General features: G+C 57.8%; 1 protein-coding gene and 1 long non-coding RNA gene across 8 annotated transcripts in view; one reads left to right on the forward strand and one right to left on the reverse strand.

The window, feature by feature from the left end:
- Window positions 1–604: 604 nt before the first annotated feature.
- On the reverse strand, window positions 605–5,233 carry LOC113904066. The gene is made up of 3 exons (XR_003514394.1): window positions 5,003–5,233; window positions 2,048–2,179; window positions 605–1,546 (listed from the first exon to the last, which is right to left on the reverse strand). It is a non-coding gene; the product is annotated as an uncharacterized LOC113904066 (long non-coding RNA).
- Window positions 4,426–22,657, forward strand: part of SLC45A4 (solute carrier family 45 member 4) — a 67,038-nt gene continuing 48,806 nt past the window's right edge. For 5 of the 7 annotated variants that reach the window (XR_003514392.1, XR_003514393.1, XM_027560724.1 and 2 more), the window contains exon 1: window positions 5,216–5,278. The gene's annotated coding sequence lies outside the window, so the exon portion shown is untranslated. Of the gene's footprint in view, window positions 4,458–5,215; window positions 5,279–7,615; window positions 7,731–22,657 lie in introns of those variants that run through there. The other 2 variants (XM_027560722.1, XM_027560723.1) reach the window with 2 other exon arrangements.

A 22,657-nucleotide genomic window follows, 5' to 3' on the forward strand; every position in this document is an offset into this window, starting at 1 on the left:
GCCCGTCTTGGGCAGCTTGGGCTGCTACTGCGAGGCCACACACTGGCTGGCTTCCGCAGCAGACACCTGTCTCCCCCAGTTCTGGATGCTGTGGTCTGAGATGAGGGTCCTGGGGGCCCTCCCCCTGGCTGTGCCCTCACACTGCCTTCCTTGCTGCACGCATGTGGCGAGGGCAGGAGCCGGCTCTCCCGTGTCTTCTCACAAGGGCACTAGTCCCACGAGGAGGGCTCTACCCCGTGACCTGACGAGTTCTTTTCAATATTTATTTATCTGGGGGCTTCCCTGGTGGCTCTGTAGTAAAGAATCCACCTGCCAATGCAGGAGACACAGGTCCAATCCCCGATCTGGGAAGATTCCACGTGGCACAGAGCAACTAAGCCCGTGCGCCACAACTACTGAACCTGCCATCGAGAGCCCAGGAGCCACAATTCCTGAGTCCACACGCTGCAACCACTGAAGCTCGTGTGTCCTAGAGCCAGTGGTCTGCAACAAGAGAAGCCCGAGAACAGCAACTACAGAGTAGCCCCGCTCGCCACAACTGGAGGAAAGCACTCACAGCAACAAAGACCCAACACAGCCACAGATAAAATACTTATTTCTAAAAAAATTTATTTGGCTGCACTGGGGCGTCATTGCAGAGTACAGGATCTTCAGCTGCAGCATGCGGGATCTAGTTCTCTGCCCAGGGAAGGAATCCCCTCCACTGGGAGTGGGGAGTCCTAACCACTGGACCACTAAGGAAGTCCCACTCCCCGTGACCCATCTTCAAATATCATCCCGCTGAGGCTAGGGCTTCACGATGAATTTTGAAGGGACACAAACACACAGTCCACAACACCTTACTTGGTGGTGGCTCCTGGATGAGGACCCGGCTGGTTAGGCTAGATCGGAGTGCTGGCAGAGTGGCTCTGCCCGTGGCCCTCATGCACATGTGTGCCCAGGTACACATGTACACAGGCATACTCGCACACGTAGAGCGTTGGGCCCGTGCACACTGGGGGCCATGCTTTTCCTTAACTTTGTTCTCCGTCTAATCTCTCTGTGGAGCTCCGGATTACAGAGGCGATTGCGTTTATTTACTCTTGCAGAAACAGTCATGGAGAGCCTGCTCTAGGTCAGATCCCGTGCTGGGCTCCGTGGCCACAGCACTAGTAAGGTGCTATCAGTCCGTCGTGCGCCGTGCTTTGTGGCTCAGTCGCGTCTGGCTCTGTGCGGCCCTAAGGGCCATAGCCATCAGGCTCCTCTGTCCATGGGATTTTCCAGGCAAGAATACTGGAGTGGGTTGCCACGCCCTCCTCCAGGGGATCTTCCTGGTCCAGGGTTCGAACCTGTGTCTGTTATGTCTCCTGCATTGGCAGGTGGGTTCTTTACCACTAGCGCCACCTGGGACTGTCTCACAATTTTTGCATCCATCCTGTGGTGGATGGCCATCTGTTTCCCATCCCACCATGGGATCCTTAAGGATAGAGAGTACATCTTGCTGCCAGCTCTGGTCCTAGCACCTGGCATGGTACACGGCACATGGCGGGCACTCAGTAATTACCTGCTGAATGAATGAAAAAATAAAGAAGATTCAGTAAACACCAGCATTTAGGGAATAATTAAACAAAGTTATTAAGTCCTTAGGCTGTTCTTACTGTATCGAGTTTCTGCTTTTTAAATTTTTTGGCCATGGCACACGGCATGTGGGATCTTAGTTCCCTGACTGGGAACTATGTCCCTTGCGGTGGAATTGCGGATTCTTAACCACAGGATCTCCAGGGAAGTTCAAGTCTTTTTAAAGAAGCATTATTTGGAATTCCCTGGTGGTCCAGTGGTTAAGAATTCTTTTGTCAGTGCAGGAGACAGGGGTTTGATCGCTGGTCTGGAAAGATCCCACATACCGCGAGGCAACTAAGCTATGCTCCACGACTACTGGGCCTGAGCTCTGGAGCCCATGTTCCGCAGCAAGAGAAACCATCACAATGAGAAGCCCTCAAAAAGCAACTGGAAAGCAGCCCCTACTCGTCACAGCTTGAGAAAAGCCTGCACAGTGATGAAGACCTACCCTGTGTTAGTCACTCAGTCGTGTCCGACTCGTCGTGACCCCATGGACTGTAGCCCACCAGGCTCCTTGGTCCATAGAATTCTCCAGGCAAGAATACTGCAATGGGTTGCCATTTCCTTCTCCAAAGACCTACTGTAGCCAAAATTAAATAAATAGCATTTTTGAATCCTCAAGATGACTTGTGAGTTGGGTATTGTCAGAAGTCTCATTTGCAGATGACTCTGACGTGAAATAAGGTGCCCGTGCAGCTGGAGGACATGCAGGACATGCAGCTGGAGTTGCTTCCACCTCCATCTTCTGACCATAGGAGCCAAAACCCGGCAGGGAAGGATAGATAGACAGTGGTGAGCACCCTCAATGTGTCAGGGGCAACTTTGGGTTCTTACTACATACACGCCAGATATTCTTATTAACTCTTCATTGAAGCATCACATGCACCCTGAAGAGTTCACACATGATGAATGCACAGCTGGAGAAAATTCCATAAACTGAATACATCCATGTAACCAGCACCCAGATCAGGAAACAGAACCTCATCAGCTCCCCAGATATTCCCTCCATGTCCCGGCTCTGGCACTCTCCCCTCCAAGATTAACCACTATCCTGACTTCTACCACCATTTGTACCATTTGTACACTTCTACTGATTTATCCACATAGAATTCTGTAAGCTTTAGGGTCTGTTTTTTTTTTCTTCTTCTTAAAGTCGTGTGTAAGGGTGGCTCAGTGGTAAAGAATCTGCATGCCAATACAGGAGATGCAGGTTTGATCCCTGGATTGGGAAGATTCCCTGGAGTAGGAAATGGCAACACACTCCCTTAAAATTAAAAAAAAAAAAAGAAAAAATATTGCGTGTGAGAGTCACCCATATTGTCTATTGTTACAGATTATTCATTGTCATTGCATTGTATGAATATGTTGCAATTCATACATCCATTCTATGATTGATAAGCATTTGGGTAATTTTCACTTTCTGTTTATTACAAACAGTGCTGCTATGCACAAAAACAGGATCACAGAAAGTACGCATCAAGGAGGTCACAGGTTTGACATAGAATCCAGTACTTCTAAGCAGATTCCCAAGGTGGCTGCACCAATTTGCATCCCCACCAAGTAGGGTTATGAGAGTTCCAGTTGCTCCACTTCCCTGCCAACACTTAATATTGTCAGATTTCTCCATTTTTCCTGCTCTGTAGGCTGTGCTGTACACTTTATTTCTCAATCCTTTCAGCAACTCCATGAGAAGGATTTTGTGATCTCTACGTTACAGATGAGGACACCCAGGTTCTGAGAGGTGAAGTAATTTCTCCAGCACCACTTAAACCCTGGCACCGGCACAGGGCTGTCTGACCTCAGCCCAATTTACCATCCATTTCTCAAGCTGCCTCCTCCGACCTTGTCCCCAGGGGTTCCCAGAAGTCCCATCCTAGGGACTATAGCCACTCTGCTTCTTGGGTGATACCGGACTGGTGCCCCTGGCGTGGGTCGGTCTGCGAGTAGGAGGCCCCCTGGTCCAGGTCCTCTCTAGCCCTCTTTCCAGGCCTGGAAAAGCTGGAAAGGGCAGGGGGTGGGCAGCGGGGGGGCACACTTAGCGTGGGGGTTGGGGGTGGTATGGGGCTGGGAAGAAGGCCCAGGGCAGGTAGGGGAAACCGAGGGGAGGGTTTTGCTGTCGCACCTGGTGGCGGAACCCATCTCACCCGTCAGGCCGGGGGATGGAGGGAGAGTGGGATGGGAGGAGGCTGTCTGCAGAGGGACCAGGCTGGTGGCGGGCCGCGAGGCTCTTAGGACCCTCTTCCAGGAGGCGTTAGCGGAGAGGCAGGACCGGGGTGAACCGGGGAGGGGCGAGGGTGGCAGGTTCTCCCTCCCGCGGCTACCGAGGGGCACCTGCGCGGCCAGAGTCTGGGGTCACGGCTCCCGGTTAGGGTCTGCACTAAAGTCTGGAGAAGCTGGGCTGGGGGCGAACGGCAGACCCTCGCCAGAGGCCGGAGGCGGGATGCGGCCGGGGCGGGGCCGGTCCGGGGCGGGGCCGGTCCGGGGCGGGGCGTGACGGTGGGTGGGGCCCGGGGAGACCAATAGGCGTGCGCGGCTCGGGCCCCGCCCCGCCCCCCACGGCGGCTGCTGCATAGTCATGAGCTCGGGCGGCGCTGCGTCAGCGGAAGCGGCGCGCGGCGGCTGTTTCCGACCTGATAAAGCGGCGTTGTCCCCGCGCGCTGGCCGCATCCTCGCAAGCGCTCCGTTCGCGCCCGCGTCTCTCGCTGACTGACCGCCCGGCCGGCCAGCTGAGGAGCAGCCGCCGCCGGGCCCTGCCGCCGCCGCCGCCCCCGGAGCGCCGCGCCCCCCGCCGCCCCCTCCCGGCCCGGCCCGGCCGCCCCGCCGCGCCGCCGCCCCGCGGCCCCGGCCGGAGGAGACAGGTGAGCGGCCGGCCCGCTGCCCCGACCCCGCCGCACCTGGGTTCCCGGCACCTGCCGCTGCCGGCCCCCGCGTGGCCCCGGCCTCGAGCTCCGGGGCCGGCTCCCGGCCCGCTCCGGCATCCCTTCCCCGGGGAGGAGGCCCCCCACGCCACGGCCGAGAGCCTGCTCCCGCCCGCACAGCCCCGGGCTTCGGCCCCTTCCCTTCTCTGCCCGGGGTGCACCTGCCCGTCCTCGTCTCCGTCCCCTCCCACCCCCGCCCCAGCCTCCTGGAGCATCTCGGGCCCCTCCCCGCGGGGTGCGCCTTCCCCTGGACCCTGCCCCGGCCGCAGTCCTCGGCATCCCCCACCCCAGTCTTCTCGGGTTACTCTACCCGCAGGAAGCCTGGCGCCTCGGCCACCTCGGTCCCGACCCTGCCCCGCGCCCTCGGCCTGACGTCGCCAACTTCTGAGTTCAGCCACTGTTCCCTCTGCTTGAAACCCTCCTGTCCCCTGTGGCCTCGCAGGGCGGCCACACTCGGGGCTGCCCCTGTGTTTTGTTTGTTTTACCTGCACCGTCCTCTGGTCTGCCCCTTTGAAGACACCTCCGTTCCCGCAGCCAAGCTGTGCCTGGGGAAGAGGGGCCAATGCCTCGGTACACCCAGGTCCCCAGCCCCTGCCCTGCAGAAGTCCCCGCACGTTTGTCTGCATCTCTGCACCGCTCTCCCTTTCCCGAGCCGGCTCGCCTCCCAGAGCTCTTGAACTTAACCCGTTCCTCCCCAGGGTGTGTTGCTCTTGACTGGGCTGCGGGGGAACACCTTCCAGCAAAGGGCTTTTTCAGAGGAGGTATGTCAAAATGGGAGGGGTGGTGGTTTGAAAAAAAGCACAGCCTCCCAGTTAATCATTCCTAGTGATGGGGGCGGGGGTACACACTTGATCTCTTAGGGAGTGTGAGTTTTTTTTTTTCCTTTCCGAATGGGGGCACTGAGCGATCCAACCCCATCGGTTTCCTCATCTGACTCCAGCCAAAAGGGGCCTGGTCGCTCCTGGTTTTGGGGGCATCTCCTAGCCTGAGGCCTGGGAAGGGATGAGGGTTTAGAAAATGAGTGATCGAAGCCATAGTTGTGGGGTCAAATGATTGTCAGAATCGAAGCCTGCTCCTGGGAAAAGCCAGGTCGATCTTCCGGCGTTCTGTGAGTGTGCTCTGCACTTCAGTGGTAGGGTAAGGGGGAATCTTTCAGCTCTTATATTTTGCGCCTGTAGTAGGAGAAAAAGGAAGACGATAAAAAGCTGGAGGATTGGTGTATTACCCTGATGCGGTGTATTAAATGGCAGGGCATCCAAAAGAGTGACCCTAGCCGCCTTTAAAAATGAATACTTTTCCTCAGTTTTCTAGTGGATCTGAATTATGTATTCAAAGAAACAGTAAGAGTTTATTGAATGCTCAAGAGGTTTTGCAGAATCCACTTAAAGGTGGGGAGAGGCAGCGGCTGTGGCCTGGAGCTCTGTAGGTCCCAGGTGGGAATATCCTTGCGGCTGCAGAATGCTGGGGCTTCTGGAGTGGCGGGGAGGGAGGAGTCGGTTGTCTTAAAAATCTGGAATTTCAGTCCCGTTCGCGCTAATTGATAAATCATGGGCAGCAGCTGTAAAGGAAAGTAGGGGCTAGTTTGAGACGCATTTGAAATGCATATTAGGCCCTGAGTGGAGGATATGTGTGGCCTGGGTGTCCCCCCGGGGAGGCTGCCCAGGGGCTCCGGGCCTGTGAGAGTGGGCCTGCTTCCCTGGCTGAGATGCGTGCTGCAGCCTCGGCCCGTGCCGCATCGGAAAAGCAGAGCAGAGATTGGACTGGGCGATCTCCAAGGTGCCTGGCAGTTTTTTTTTTTTTTTAACATCCTGGGGCTCTTCCCTGCCCTCAGCACTGCTTGCTGGAGGTCGGGCAGGGGCGGGAGGAGCCTGGCAACAGGACCCTGGCCTCTCGGAGCTGGGAGAGCCCGCCCTGCAGGTCTGCGGGGGAGGAGGGGCTGCGGCAACGGCCGCTTGCTCCCCCATCCCCAGTGGAGAGAGCACACACGGGCATTTTCGCCTGCGTTCAGGCTGCTCGGTGTTGGGTTGGTTTTATCCGTGTTGTCAGAGGGACGGTGGGGAGGAGAGTGGACGGACTCGCTGGGGTCTGGGCTTTGCTGGCGTGTCCTGACGGCGGTGCCCGTTGGTCCCCGTCCCTCGTCTGCACCCTCTTGGCCTCCCCTGCTCGTCCTGTGGGGCCCAGCAGCCCAGCCCTGTGTAGCTGGCAGGGGTGGTTCGTGACTTAACAGCCTGTGGGCCTGGCACGGAGTAAGGGTGACTGGTGAGCGCAGTAGGTGGCAGACAACCCCAAATTGCAGTGCCCTCCCCGGGAACACCCCTGGCAGAGCCGTGTCTGTAATTTGTGGAGCCAGAACGCGCTGGAAGCCGAGTTCCCGCTGAGGACGGGCCAGGGTGCTGCTCCACGCTTGCTTCCTCTGGTTTCCCAGATTTTCTTTTTTTTTAATCACAACATAATTCCGCTGATGAAGAGACACTCAGCGAAACCCCATTAGAAGGGTTGCCTTCATCTCCAAGCCAGGAAACCTGAGAGCATTTTAGCGCTGCAGAGTGAGAATCTGACCAGAGGGGAAAAGCCTCCCAGAGGAAGAGCGGCCATAGAGAAAGGAGGTGGGAGAGGACCCCCCGGCAGGGGCTCCCAGGCCAGGCCCACCGCCCCTCCCCCACCCCTGCCCGCACAAGGTCCCCTTGTTTAGATTAGCTTAGTTATCCCACCAAAATCAATGAACAAGGATCTTTTTAATGTGGAAGTTTCAAAATGTGCTTCGAGTGGCTTTTTTTTTTTTTTAAGAGTATTAAATGCTAACCCTTGTGAAGTAAGGCACTTCCAGCTAACTCTGAGATTGTGGACATTTGAACGTGTGCGCAAAGGAAGCTTCCCTGCCTGCATTCAGACCAGACCACACGGCCATCATTTTCAACCCCCTGCCACTTAGGTAGTGGTGACCCTGGAAACGTTCCCTGGGGGCCTCATAGTATTTGTGAAGCTGCTGCTTGGCAAGTGACTTTCAGAGGAAGCATTTTAAGAAGATTAAGAGCCGCAGGCTTGCAGGGCAGCAGTGTGATTCCTGCTATTTTCAGGGCACCGGCAGTGTTCCCCTCACACCCGGGTCGGCAGTAGCGCCGAGACACAGCCCGGACACTCGACACGGATGTGACGCCCAGAAGTGCGGACGGTGGTCTGTCTGGGTCCTCTGTTGAGCTTGCTCATCTTGGGGTAAGCACGCTGCTGCTGCTAGAGATGGTGGGAAAGGAAAACAGGTCCTCAGGGTTGGAGAGAAGGGCTCTGAGTTCTCTTCTGCTAGTTTGGAACCTCAAGCAAAGACAGGTTGCCAGAGTCCATAGCTGGACCTGCAGGGAGCCCCCAAATGAGGGTGTGCACTGTGCCAGGCATTTGCCCCCAAGTGCAGGGTGGGGTGCTGGCTGTCCCAAAGTGGGACCCCCCACCCCCCCCCACAGCTGGAGGGTTTGCAGAGCCTTTTCGAGTCCCTGTGCAAGGCTGCCCTGGCCTCACTTCCCCACTCTGCTGGCCCTGCGCCCAGGTGAGGGAGGCTTTGTTCCACCTGGGCCGATGTTGTTTGCCTCCTCCCAAACCTGTTGCAGGATTTCACTGGCAGTGAGGGAAGCCGCATTCCTGAACCAGTGCCCGAGAGGCTCTTTATTGTGCTGCCTTCAAGAAGTAGCTTCCAGCCTGGGATTCTCTGTCAGCTGGTTTGCAGTTTTTGGAGTTTGCTGAAGGGTCTCTCCTGGGGCTTCACCCTTGAATCCTGGAGCCCGTTGAATTAGTTGGTGACCAAATTCTTCCCACTGGAAAGAAAGGAAGGTCTTGAGCGCAAAATCCATAACAGACCCTTAGATAAAGAGGGATTGGAAGAGAGTGGATTCGGGTCCAGATGTCATGGTTGATGAGATTTTACATACAGATTTTCCTGTACAGTTTTAGACAGACAACATTTTACTCACCATTTTAGGAAAACACATTTATCCAAAAGAGGAGGTGATTTTTGGTTTGGAAAGAGGAGTGTTTTTCCATCAGTTATTTTGAGGGGAGGGGTTTGGGGATGAACTTGGGATGTGGACGCTGGGGGGATGGTGAGGGGGGAACCAGCTGAGGGGCTGGAAGGCAGCCCTCTCATCATTGCGATCACCTGTTAAGTTAGGAGTGCTTCAGAGCGACATTCCCTTAAAGCAGAGATCTTCAGACTTTCTTGCCCCTGTTCTGTGAAATAACAAAAACTGTGGACACATTTTTAAGTTGCCATCTAGACTTTTTCACTTAAAATAACTAAACACTCTAATGATCTGATAGCCCACCCTCACCCTTTGCAAAAAGGAGCAGACTGTTTTTAACAGTTTTAACACACGTGTCTTTTCTTCCTCATCTTGTGTGCTTGCTTCATGTTTCCTTGTGGAATTTTAATATCATGCACTTTTATACTTGAAAGCCTTTTATTGATCGTTCTTCACACTTCTCTGTCACCAGAGTATACCTAAACTGCAGTTTAAAACATTTCTGTGATTGTGAAGCTGTGTTAATCCAGAAGAAATTTTTTAAAAGTATTTATTTATTTATGACTGCCTCTGTACACAGGCTCGGTGCTGTTTCTTTATGGCTGTGGTGAACATGCCCAGTAGTTGGGGCACATGGGCCCAGTTGCCTCACGGCATGTGGGATCTTAGTTCCCTGACTAGGGATTGAACTCACACCCCCTACACCAGGAGGCGGATTCCCGATCACCAGGCAGGTCCCCCAGGAGAGATTTTCATCACTGTAAATATCAGTACAGAATTGATCACAGAAGCAGAAATGTATTGCTGGTCTTGATAATTACTTGATAACTACACATAGGCAGAATGTGTCTTAAAGAGCTGGCTGGGTCCCTTTAAAGTGCCTCCATTAAAGTATTATCCCCCTGTCCTTGATGCCGGTACCCCCCCCACTCACAACAGGGACTGAGGAAGGCAGAGTATGAAGGTGACCTTGGTAGCGAGGGGTTGGGTAGGGGGGTGGGGGCCAGTAGACTTGACCACCGGCCGTGTCACAGACAGGATAACCCCGAGGATCTGTGAACTCAGAGTCTCCCACACCCGAGAACCCCGAGGGTGCTTGGCGTTTGCACACGGGCTGTAGAGTGCTGCTCTGTCACGGGGCCGGGCTTGGTGGGTGGAGCAGCAGGCTGTTGTTAGATGGTGGCTTCTGTGCTCCTCTGCGTGTGCTGGGGTGTTTGGGGTTTCCTAGATGGACTGTGTTAAAGGGCACAGGACGGTGCATCTCGTACACGAGTGTGTTTTGGTTAGTGGCAATGCATTTTTATTCGGTTGGGTTAAAATGCAAGCCTGTGAACCAGTGCTGTGAGTTAAAGAGGTTTTTGTTCCCCCTGGGGGAATCCATCAGCCTACTCTGCCCAGCTTCGTTCTCGGGCCCAGGAAGAGTGTCAGCAGGGAGGAGAGTGTGCCCGCTGCTGGTCTCCAGGGCGAGGGCCCCTGGGCTGGGGGTGCAGAGGAGCCTGGCAGGTCGGGGTTTGGGAAGCAGGGCCTAACCCTAAGAAGTGGGTGGCACTGGCGTCAGTTTCCATACCTTCCTCAGAGCCGCTTGAAGTCCGGGCTGGCCTTCTCCTAGGTGAGCCAGAGATGCCCTCGAAACGTGAACATGTACTGTGTTTAGCCTAAAAGCCGGTTGACGTTAGATATGACAGCGAGTTTAGAAATTCGGCAGACTGCTCTGCCTTCCCGCCCTGGCCTGGAACAGGCTTTGGCTGGAGGCTGTAGAACGTCGTGTTGTGGGGCAGTCTGTGACATAGGGGAGGTTCCAAGTGACAGGGGGCTCCGCTGCTGGTGCTCGTGCTGGGCAGGAGGGCTGGCTGCTCTCCCAGCTCTGCGGACCCCGGTCATGTGGGTCAGCCTGCCGTCGTCCCGTCGCGCCGTTAGCAATCTGCTTAGGAACGCTTCGCCTTGGACTTGGGCAACATGTGTCCTCAGAGCGTGAGGCCGAGCCTTGGTTTCTCGAGATAAGGGAAGGTAGGAGCGAGGCATGGCCCCATCCGAGGGTCCCGGGGTGCATCCCAGGGGTGAGGTGGTGGGCCAGGCTGTGCCGCCTCCCCCGCCCTGTGGAGACCCCTGTGCCCAGATCCACGTTCACATCTTCTTGGCCGTTTGGGCCTCAGTATTAAAGGATTAGGGCCCCTGCCGTAGGGGCTTAGAGAGAGGCCTGGGCTGCTCGCGGGAAACCAGGATGTCCAGGTGACCCCACACCGAGGGGTTCGGCATGCCTGTCCTGCTCGGGGAGGTGGGGTGCTGGCGTCACCGGCGGGCTTCCTCGCATCACTTACAGTAAAAGCCGGCAGCTGGAAGCCTGGCCTTCACACCCTGGACACCACCACCCTCTGCCGGAGGGAGCCGGGCCTTCCAGGGCTGCCCCCCACCCCCGAGTGTCCATTGCAGGCAGCCGTGACTCAGTCGGGGGTGGGGGGGTTGTGGGGTTGAGGCCAGCATGTCCTTGGATTTGCCAGCATGGGGCTCAGCAAACCTCGTGGGACAGGGCAGCTGAGAGAGGGCTCAGTGCTGTTTAAAACACGTCGAGCTGGCTCATCCTCGAATTATTCAGATGTTGAAAGTGTTCTCAATTCTTAAGAGGATCGGGAGGGGCCCTGTACTGCCGTCTGCAGCAGAGACACGGTAGCGCCTGGTGCTGGTGCCGGCCCCGGCCGGGTGACCTTGGCCCAGAAGCCGCCCACAGTTCGGAGCTCCAGCCCCTGTGTTAGTGCCTGGGGAGCATAATGTGGGTTTGTTCCTGGCACTTAGCAGGCCCTGAGGGCTGGGTCTCCTGGGCAGAGCACTCGGCTCCTCCTCTAACCATGCGGCCAGGGCTGTGTTATGTGTAACAGAAAGGAGAAGGGGGCACACACAGAGAGGTCAAGCAACTTACCCCGAGCCACACAGTAAGTGGCCAAGCCCGCAAGGTCACCTTGGACCTCACCGATGAGGGTGCTGGGCCCAAGGTCTTGGGTCTCCCGCATGGCATTATGAGCCCTGGGATGCAGGAAGCCTCCACCCATATGAATATACGTGTTTCTGGAAGTCTGGGGAACGTGACTTTCTCTCTCGTGCTGTGACAGCGTTTGGAAAACATCAGTACATTTTCACAGGGCGAAATGCTTGTCGTTCACCAAATGCAGGTGAGGGTGGGGACCGCTTTCCCAGCGGGTGAACAGCAGTGGTGACTCCGATGCTGTGAACAGGAGAGGAGGCGGGAGCAGCGTGGGGGCAGGTGGGCTGGCCGCTGCCGGCCAGGTCTCAGAGACGGGCTGACTCTCAGTCCTCGGTTAGTCCCTGGCCATAGGAACCGCCTGTGCGGAGAGGCTGTGCGCGGATAAGAGCCAGTGGAAGGTGGTGGTTTGTGGTTGTGAAGGTCAGATAGGCCTTTGGTTCTGCCTCGAGCGGCAGGGAGCACCCGGAGCACCGGCTGGTTTCCACACCACTTGGGGAAAGTTTACCAGTTTTAATGTGGATTTCCTCGTGGCCCCTTAGAACCTGTCCATTTGGGGATTATTACTGTCCACCCAGCTCAGCCAGGGCTTGGAGCCCTTTAGCAGAGGTGGCCTGGGGTCTCAGGCCTGCTCCGTGGCAGGCCGGCTCCATGAGAGGGCTGGAGGACTGCTCCTGCCGCTCTGCCAACCCTGTTGGCTTTTGGCAGGAGTCCTCTATGCTCTTGACTTAAGTGACCTGGGCAGGGGCAGCTGTAAGGCCACCACGTGGATTGTCCGGGGAGGAACCCGGACCCTCAGCGAGGCCATCCGTGCTGAGCCTGGGGGGCTCTCCTTGGTAGTCCTGATGAACAGGGGTCACCGGGTGGCAGCGATGTGCCCAGGCGCCGCCCATCCTCTGAGTATTTGTGGGTGCTCACAGCCCCTGGAAGGGCCCCAGGCGTCTTTATCAGGCGCCTGTATGTGGGGACCGTGGGCAGGTTCTGTGCGAGGTGCCACCTAAGATTCGGACGTAACTTCCGAATTTGCCAAGCACTCTTGCATGGGAGGGTGCTGTCCCCACTTTATGGATGAGGAAACAGGCCCAGAGAGCTTAAGGAGTCCACGTGGAGTTCTGTCTTCTGAGTGCCTCTGCTGGAAAGTGTACTAGGGACAGCGGGAAATGCAAAAGCAGCTCTCATCTGAGCCGAGAGGCGAGAGCTGAAGGGGAGCACACAGACGAGGGGACGCAGTGCTGGCCGAGCGCTCCAGGGAGCCGTCATCACCTTCACCTGAGCCCGTTCAGGAGGGCTTCTCGGAAGCGGAGGCTCTTACGGCTGGCTCAGGAAGAGAAAGAGCCCGACTGTCCGGGCATGAGAACGCTGCTGTGGCCTTGCGTGGTGGAGGTGGAGTGGGCCTCCAGCTTCACTTTAATTAGTGACGACCTGCCCGGGTTGCCACAGAGACATGCTGGGGAAGGAGGCCCCGCCAAGCCTTCATGGCTCTGTGCCGTGCCCACCGCGGCGTGGCCCGTGGAGAGGAGCTGCCTTCAGCACGTGCACAGCGAGGCGCGTGGACTGGCCATGGACTGCCCGAGCCCCCTGCCCTGGTCAGTGTACCCCTCCCGCTCACCCAGCCGCTCTCCTGGCCTGGTTTCCCAGCTGCCCTCCTCAGGGTCTCCACGTGCTCGCACTGTGGTGGGCCTCCCCCCAGCCCCACCCAGGCAGTTCAGGAGACGGGCTCAAGTTGAGGCTGCTCGGTGAGTTCCTGCCCTGTCCCCGCGTCCCCAAGGGAAGGTGTCTGCTCTGTCTGTCTGCCCTGGATCCCCTCTTGCAGCCACAGGTCGGGGACTGGGCGGGGCTCCATCAGGCCCAGCCCTGGCTCAGGGCCCGGCCGCTAATACTCAACAGCTCCTGATAACATTTCAACTTAAAACAGCCTTTCAGTGGCTAGCCTCATTTTTCACATGAGAAGTCCGTCTATTTAGGGACTGGCCATGGCTCCCCTAACTGAGAACCCCAAGCTCCCAGTTCAGCACAGCCCTTCTGAAAGCCCGGTGAGGGATGGTCACAGGAGTGAGTGGCTCGTTCCCCAACTGGCTGACATGAGGGAGCAGGATGATGTCTTGGGTTACCCTTATCATCTGAGGCTCGGGAGGGCTGGGGCTGTGTGCTCATGGGCTTAGGGAGTTAACGTCTTCCGTTTGGCGGGTAGGGGGGTGCGGTTCACATCTGAGAACAGCTCAACTACTCAGGAGATGTAGTTAGATACTGTTCCCGGGCCCTTCAGCGAGGGGCTGGAGCAGAGGCTGCAGTAGGGGGTGGCGTCCAGGGAGGCCCCTGGGTCCAGCTGGCTCATCACCGACCACACGCCACGCTGTCCCCACGACAGGCGTTCTGGAATGGTGGCTGGTCACTGGGGGCACTAGTGCTGACGTGTGCCTTCACTGGAGAAGCTCCCCCGGGGCTCCATGGGTCCTGACTGGGACCGGCAGGGACCCTGTGTCCTGCCCGCCTGGCAGGCCGAGCCTGCCCCCCATCCCCCTGCTGCTCCCGGAGACGGGCCCTTCACGACCGGCTCCCAAGGGAGCTGCCCTCACGCTGGGCACAGGCCGACAAAGGGCGGTGACAGTAGGCAAAGGCAAATAGGTAGTGGTAGCTTTGTAGTGGGCGTTTGGGACCTGTGTCCGGTGACCCCGACCTGACCGTTCACCCGTGTTTTCAAGGGCGGAGGCAGGCCTGTGCCTGTTGGCCTGGTGGAATGCCTCGCCGCGGCAGGGTGCAGGGGAGACCCAAAGGTGCTGGCCCATGGGCCCAGGGCCCTGGTCAGAGTTTGGCCTGGCTGAGTCTTATTTTTACCACAATCTGGTCTTAAGCCCCAAACCAGGATTTTTCAACCTTTTTTTCAAACCATTCTTTTTTTTTTTTTTGCACATTTCCACCCCAGGAAGATCTTGTCTGGATTCACACTTTTTTTTTTAATTGCAAGACTTTTATGCATGCAGTATTCCTTTCCCAGCATAACTGCCTTCTCCTGACACCCCTGAAAGTTAAGCCCCAAGGGATCCCACGAGGCCCACTGCCGGGCATCTTTGCGGTTCCATCTCATACTCTGGAGCAAGCACTGTGTGTTTCTTCTATGTTGTAGATGTGACACTGGTAGGTGAGTCGCTCTTTTACATTAAACAGGGCCTGCATGTTCGGTTTACATGGAGTTGCCGTTAGGCTCCGTTTTCTTTTTTTTTTTTTTAGGCTCCGTTTTCCTAACGCTGACCACAGTGGCCACACGCCTGGGAGCCCAGTGCTGGGTTCTGATGTCTCAGGTGGACTCCGGGTCCTGAGGGCACCCGGACGACCCAGATTTGCCTACACTTCCTGCTTACTGTCTTGCTTCCGAGGGTCAGTTTGAAGGCTGAAGCGTTTTGTCTTGATATGATGATCAGTTGACCAAGCATTTCAGAGTCCCTCCTTCGTACTTGTGTGGAGGTCGCAGGGGTTGCCAGCTCCGATGCCCTGGGGTGATGGCAGGTGGGTGGTCTGGCTGCATCTGTCTCATCCTGCTGGTGGTGGGGAGCAGGTGGCATCCACAGGCAGAGCCAGGGAGTTAGGTCCCTATGGGGGGGCAGGCGGGGCTCAGGGACACAGCAGTGGGGGGTGACATCCCACCTCGGGCCTGGCCACCGCTGGGAGCCTTCCACTCATGGGCCCAGGGGCACCGGGAGAAGCGAGCAGGCCACGTGAGGGGAAGAGTCTGTTGGAGATAGGGTGGCCTTCCACAGAGGGGCCTGGTCAAGCTGCAGTGACGGGTCAGCGTGGGCGCCTGCCTGTGGGACCAGCTTCCTGCCGCCTGCTGTCCTAGTGGGAGCTGACAGCTGTGGGTTTATTGTGGCTTGGGTTCTGGACAGCGTCCTGAGCAGCCCAAGTCTAGTGGGTTTGGGGTTTAGGCCCCTTATGCACAGGTCCCATCCCCCTTCCCCAGCGCTGCAGGCGGGCTCCGTCCCTCATATGCAGGGCAGCCTTGGAACAACTTGAGGGCAGCTTGAGCCCCGTGATGCGTATGCGCCAGGCTAATGTGTGTGCGCCAGGCTGATGCATGTGCGCCAGGGTGATGCTTGTGCGCCGGGCTGATGCGTGTGCGCCGGGCTGATGCGTGTGCGCCGGGCTGATGCGTGTACGCTGGGGCTGATGTATGCACGGGGCTGATGCGTGTGTGCCGGGCTGATGCGTGTGCTCTGGGCTGATGCGTGTGCGCTGGGGTGATGCGTGTGTACCAGGGTGATGCTTGTGCCCCGGGCTGATGCGTGTGTGCCAGGGCTGATGCGTGTGCGCCGGGGTGATGCGTGTGCTCTGGGCTGATGCGTGTGCGCTGGGCTGATGCGTGTGTGCCAGGGTGATGCGTGTGCTCTGGGCTGATGCGTGTGCGCCGGGGTGATGCGTGTACTCTGGGCTGATGCGTGTGCGCTGGGCTGATGTGTGTGTGCCAGGGTGATGCGTGTGTGCTCTGGGCTGATGCGTGTGTGCCGGGCTGATGCGTGTGCGCTGGCGGCACGGTGAGAGGCTGGATGAGGGAAGAAAGCCTGGCCTGGGTTAGCTCTGAACTGGGGGTGCAGCGCCTGGCAGACGGCCTGGAGCCGGGCGCGGAAGGAAGAGCCAGACTGTGTCTGAGGGAGACAGCGATGCCCAGACTCCTCGTTTGAAGTCGGCGTACAGATCAGATTATAGTGTTATCTGGAGTACGGCTTGTGTTTGGTTATGAAACATGAGACCTGTGTTTTGCTGACCTGTTTTTTTCCTCACTCATCCCTCCCCAGCTCTGTCCTGGGTTACTTTTCCAAATGAATGAGCTAATACAACATACGGAAGGTTCAAAACAAGCTCATTATCACCCTAGCAAGCCAACTATATAACATTTACTCAGGACTCCTCTACAGACATCAAGGCTTGCTGGGCTGACTTTATTTCATTTGATAGGATGACAGTCGTTTTACTTACAGTGGTTTGTACTTTTGTCTGTTCCTTTAGGATCGACTCTAGTAATGGTGGTTTGATCTTTCTGCTGTCAGCAGGTCTATGTGTCTCATAAATGCCCAGCTCCGTAACAATCAGGGCTGGCCCCTGTTGGTTTCTGTTTCATCTGCCTTTTGTTTGTTTCTGCCTAAATTGCTCAACTACATTCTAAAGGAAATTACAAAAGGAAGGACTGACCTTAAAAAGTTATGAGAAGATGATGTAACAGCCATATCCCAGCAACAATGCCCCTGACCGGTTGAGTAACTGCATGTACGCCCTGCTCCCTGTTCCCCAGCCAGGGTGGTTCTCTATCCAGTTGGGTCATGGATCCTCTGAGACTGCTGAACGCTATGGACCTCCTTCTCACAAAAATGTGGAAACACCATCTTACTTGTGCGTTAGGGGGTATCACAGCTCTCCTGGCACCCCTAGGATGTGGGCCAACAGGCCCTGTCTGGAGCCAGGTTAAGGACCCGCCAGGTGGGCTGGCTGCTCTGTCTCCTGGAGTGGCTAGCTCTGGCCTTGGGCTGGAGATCAGCCCCCAGGTGATGGCTGGTGGTGTTTCCCAGCTGCCGTGACGAGTCGAGCAGTGACCGCCCGTTGGACTCAGGCATCCATCCTGGGCCCTGGAGAGCCTGGAAGCTGTGGGCAGAGCGCCTGCCGGGGATGCTGTCGTGCCTGTGACGTTAGGATGCTCCAGTTCACTTTGTGGGGAATGTAGGGTAGTTAAAATTAGCAGCGAGAGCCTCCGAGAGTCAAGGTTGTCCAAGAGCGTTGAGCAGTGTCACATTGAGATCAGGCTCGGGGTGGCGGGTGGAATTCCCAGCCAAGCCGCAGTGGAAGGGTCAGGCCTGCAGCTGCAGCTCTCACGGGCCCTGGCGTCGGCCCCGAGAGGGTCTCGAGAGGGGCATGGGGTTAGATCTCTGCCTGTGCTGCCCCTGATGTGGTTACCCTAGGGCCAGATGTGTGCATGGCTTGGGGAGTGGGCCCCCTGCACCTGCAGGTTCCCTGTGCATGGAGCCCAGGGCGGCCGCACTGCAGTTCCGTGGTGTAAGGCCTTGAGGGCCTGTGGGCGGTCCTGGGTAGAGCAGTGCGCCCTGCCTTTCGTGTGCGTATTAAGCAATGTGTATAGCATTGTTTATCTAAGTGCATAGTGTGACATGCTATAGCACACGTAATTACACATATGTAACGTGTATGACCGGAGAAGGCAATGGCACCCCACTCCAGTACTCTTGCCTGGAGAATCCCATGGACGGAGGAGCCTGGTGGGCTGCAGTCCATGGGGCCGCTAAGAATCAGACATGACTGAGGGACTTCACTTTCACTTTTCACTTTCATGCATTGGAGAAGGCAATGGCACCCCACTCCAGTGTTCTTGCCTGGAGAATCCCAGGGACGGGGAAGCCTGGTGGGCTGCCTCCATGGGGTCACACAGAGTCAGACACGACTGAAGTGACTTAGCAGCAGTAGCAGCAGCAATGTGTATGACAGTCTACTATCGTAATGTGTACTTTATTTCAAGTTCCTTGGAGGATGTCTAGGGTTCTAGTTGCCCCACCAGCTCCTTTTCATTGATGACACGAGGGACAGGGTGTTTCTTAGGACCGTGATGGAGGGTCTGAAGCTACAGTGCCAGGCGTCCGCTGGGCCTGCTTGGCGGGCTCCCGATTCAGAGGAGTGAGGGGCGGCCTCCTCTGCTCTGACACAACAGGAGGGCCTGGGGTGCTCTCCAGCCTTCCCCACAGGCCTCCTCCAGGCCCCCTCTGCAGAGGGACCCCTCTGGTCTCTGGCACGCAGCCACTTATTTCCTCTCGAGACCGGCCATGTGATCCTTTCCAGCCCAGCTCCTCTCAGCTGGGCAAACCGGAGTCCCCCGCGCCGCTTACAGCGCCGCCTCTTCATACTCTTCAGATGAAGAGCGCACAGCCGTCCCTGATCATTCTCAGCAATCTGCTACCCCGTCTGCAGCCCTGAAGATTAGAATCCCGTCCTCACGGAAGCCATGAGGCACATCACGTCTCTGTGACTTTATGCTCCACTCTGATGCTTGTCTGTCCTGTGTGAAAGGTGAAGTAGAGGTCGTTTTGAACTAAAGACTTTTGATCGGGCCAGGTTGCAATTTCCGCCTGGAAAGGAACCAGCCCGCCCCGTGCCTGGCCCTCGCCTCCCGCCCGGCCTACCCTGTGAGCTGCCAGTCTCCGACCGCCTGACCCCTGCTTTTGGCGGAGGGTTCCCACGAAAAAGCAAGACCAGGATGGGGCTCTGGCCTCTCCCCGCCAGTGTCCGTTGGTTTCCCAGCCCAGCAGTGACACTGTTGACAGGCTCACAACAGCGCTGGGACGCAGTATCGCCAGCCGGGCTGCTGTTTGTCCCCCTGAGGGCCCAGCAGTCACCATCCTGCAGCTTCTGGGCAAGCGACCTAGTGCCTCAGTTTTCACATCTGCAAACTGGGGCTAAGAACGTTTACTGCATGGGACTGTTGCAAGGACGGAGCGAGCTCGCATACACAAAGCGCCATGAACAGTAGTTGGCACCCAGGAGGTCCGCTCAGAGTTTCAGCTGCCGTGACGCACCCACACGAAGCATGAGAATGCAGCACTAGGGAGGGGCTTGGCGGCTCCCGGGAGGGAGGGATGCGCTCCGGCAGGAGAGGACCTCCCGGGCCCGTGCACACCCGGGTCGGGGCAGGAGTGTGTGTCGTCATGCAGGGCAGAGCCAGCACCGCCAAGCGTGGGGCCGTGTGGCTGGGCAGGAGTCTGGCGGGAGCCGGCAGCTGGGCTGGCCCGCCGCGTTTGGCTGCGTGTCCTGGCTGGGGCTGTGGACTCAGGCGGTGTGTGAACAGAAGCGTGCAGGTGGCCGAGCCGCTGTCTGCTGTGTCCCCCGTGCTGGGCCACGAGCGTGGGGTCAGGTCTGTGAGCGCGGTAGGGAGTGGGGCAGTGTGCGGACCGAGGGGCTCATCCCGCCTGGGATCCTGTGGGCAGCAGCCAGCTGGTGCCCAGAGGCGCCCAGGCTGCTGCCAGCCTGACTCCCTGGCCCAGCGTGAGTCCGCTGCAGCCCTCGGGGAGGGTGGTGCGGTGAGTCGCACAGTGAGCCTTTTATGGTCTGAAGTTTTTTCTCTCTTTTTTTTTTGGTGGGGGTGCCCACAAGCGCCTGGCATGTGGGATCCCTGACCAGGCATTGAACCCACACCCCCCGCAGTGGAGGCACTGGGGAGGTTCCCCAAAGTGTTTTCTTGACAGACTTAACCAGATGCTCCAAAGAATAACTTCTTTAACCAAATACATAATTTTTCTATTTGTAGTTAACTGCCTTTAATTGGCTGTTGCGCCAGCCCGGCCATCCTTCCACTCCCAAGGATGTTCCGTGCTCCCCGGGAGACATTGGGAAATGCAGGCACCCCATGAAGGGTTCTTCAGGGGGCCAGCCCTGGGGAGCTCAGCGGGCCTTGCAGGAGGGAGGGTGGTTCCGGGGGCGGTGCGCAGCCGGCTTTCCTGGCCCTGCTGGATGCGGGCTCCCTTGTGCAAACACCACCGAGCCTCCAGGTGACCTCACCTGTCAGTCGCCAGGGCAGCTGAGTCATGACGCTGTAAATTATATCCACCAGGGCAGGTTTGTAGCTGCGGTTATGTCTTCTCCCTGTTAAAATTAGTCTCGAGGAGAGAGTAAGGTGGTGTGCTGAGTTTCTCGCTCGTCATTTCCAGGCTTCCCACAGGCCCTGCAGGCCTTTGTCCTTTGATAGTGGTGCCCTTGGTGTGCGGTTCTGAACGGGATCAGAGCTGCTGGCCATGGGGGAGGAGGGGCAGTGCCCGCAGCCTGGAGCGGCAGCGGCTGGCCCAGGTCGGGCAGCAGCCCTGGGTCCCTGTCCGCCCTGTGCCTCTCTGCTGTTCTCGGTGTCCAGGGACGGATGCTGACCCCACAAGGGGCACCCCACCCCTGGCGGCTGGCCAGGAGGTGCCTTCACAGGGCTAGCCGCACCCTGCTGTGAGTGCTCTGTGAAAGGCAATTGGTTCTGTTTGCTGGGGGCAGGTGTGCGCATGGGGAAGACAGCAGTGTCGAGGCAGGACTGCTGCTAAGGGGACAGCGGGGTCTCGCAGGGACAGTGGGCAGGAACCAGGTCCGCTGCAGATTCGTGCAGTCACTGCATTGCGCCCGATGGGGAAGCGCTTGCTTGGGAACGGTGACTTATTCTGAAAAGGCTCTAAGCTGGTCTAGGAGTCTGTAAAGGTGCAGTAAGGTGCGTTTGCAGCTCGCATGCTTTTGTGTCCTGCTGTGGTCTGTTTCCAGTGAGTGCCCATGGGGGCTGCCCCCCACCCCAGCCTAGGAGCTCCCCGGGAGTGCAGAGGGGCGCTTGCCACTAGCCTCTGCGGGTCCTCCATGTCTGTGCCCAAGCCCCATCTTTCTGGCCCAGAGTTGAAAACCAGAGGGGCCATGAGCTCAGACTCCTGCCTCCCTGGGCTGGGAGGGGGCACAGCCCAGGGGCTCCCAAAGGGCCGAAGCCAAGCTGGGCTCCCTTGTGCCTTTGAGGCAGCGTTCATTCAGGAGAAACCCAGAAGGAGGGCCCCCCGGGTCTCCCCACCCGCCTTCCCCCACGTGACACCCCCACCCCTTCAGGCGGCCTTGGGTGTGTCCTGCCTGAGACGCTGTGGACACCCAGCTTGTGGACTGACGTCAGGGGCTGAAAAGCCCCCTCACTGGTTCTAGAAGTGTTGCTCAAACTCAAGATCGAGCGTCTTCAGAGACTGTTTTGGAAAGACAAATGTCACAACTGCAGACTCTCTGGGCTCTGTCAGGCGGGCCTCAGGGAGTGTGTGCAAGCCCGTGCGCTTGGTGCTGCTCCTCTGCCTCTGCAGCGGTCAGTGCCAGCCTCTGTCTCGGCCTTCCCCGTGTGCCCGTCCTGGGGAGCGCCGTCAGTGAACGTGGGTGCAGAGGGCACCAAGGGGACGCAGGCTGGCAGGACAGAGTGGGAGGCCGGCGGCTCGGTGGGCTTCACGGCCTGGGAGCGAGTCCTCTGAAGTGGGTCCTTGTGCACCACATCGGGATGTGGGTCTGGGCCGCACAGTGGGCCCATCGCCCTGGATGGGGCAGTCAGCGATGCTGGAGTGAAGGATGGACGGACATGGGAACCGCCTGTGCTGCAGCCCCGGCAGGGCCGGCCGTGCGTGAGGCTGTGGCTCTGAGCTCGCAGTGATAGGTGGGTCCCTGACTTGGGAAGGTCTGTTGAGATGTTGGGGTGTCGGGCATGGCCCCAGCGGCTGCTGTTGCAGAAGCCATCGGGCCAAGGTCCCACGGGTGGGGTAGGCGGGGACCCACGGTCCTTTCTCCCTTGCTGGACCCCCAGGGATGGTGAGCTTGTGCTTGGAGGCAGCCTCCTGGGGTGGGGGACACCCGCTGTGGAGCCAGGCTGACCCTGAGTCCCGCTTACCGCCCTGTTTCTGCCTCTCCGGTCACCTGTTCTCTGCAGTCGTCCTGGCGGGAGGGTCAGTGCGCAGGGTGAACACCCCGGATGGCTGCAGCTGAAAGGGTGCTGACTCTCTCCCCTGTGAGGCCCCTGGGGACAGAGATGAGCCCCTGGGCCTGGGCGGGGGCCGCGCCCAGGAGGACCTGCTGGAGGGAGCAAGAAGCTTCCTGAGTCTCGGCGTCTTCACAGGACTTGGACGAGCACAGGCCAACTTGGCGTTGGATTACGCTTTTATCCCCCAGGAGAGAAACCAAATAAACAGAATAGAGTTACTTTGGGCCCCTGGCCAAACGAGGCATATTTTGGATCTGGTGACCTTTTCCTTTGGGTCACTAATCACTGGAGAAGGTTTTGACCGTATTCCATTTCAGAATAGGAAGAACAGCTTATTTTTCAGAGTGGCAAATAAGGAAAAGAATGAAAGTATCTCGGAGTCTCTGTTTCCAGAGGCTCCCCCGGGAGGAACATTTTTATAGACACCACACGTCCTCGCCAGCCCTGGCCAACTTTCCGTCCCGGCGTGCCGGGGTGTTCTGTGAGCCGGCCAGCGCCTGGGAGGCCGGCACCTGCCCACGTCCCTGCAGCCTGCCGGCCACATGGGGGCCCTGCGCTGGGCCGCCCAGCTCTCCTGGGATCTTCATAGATCACGAACCTCAGCATTTTCACAACTGCCCTGTAGAAAGTCACTGTCATCACTGAGTCCCAGAGCGCT

Source organism: Bos indicus x Bos taurus, chromosome 14, assembly GCF_003369695.1.
Source record: "Bos indicus x Bos taurus breed Angus x Brahman F1 hybrid chromosome 14, Bos_hybrid_MaternalHap_v2.0, whole genome shotgun sequence".
NCBI lineage: Eukaryota > Metazoa > Chordata > Mammalia > Artiodactyla > Bovidae > Bos > Bos indicus x Bos taurus.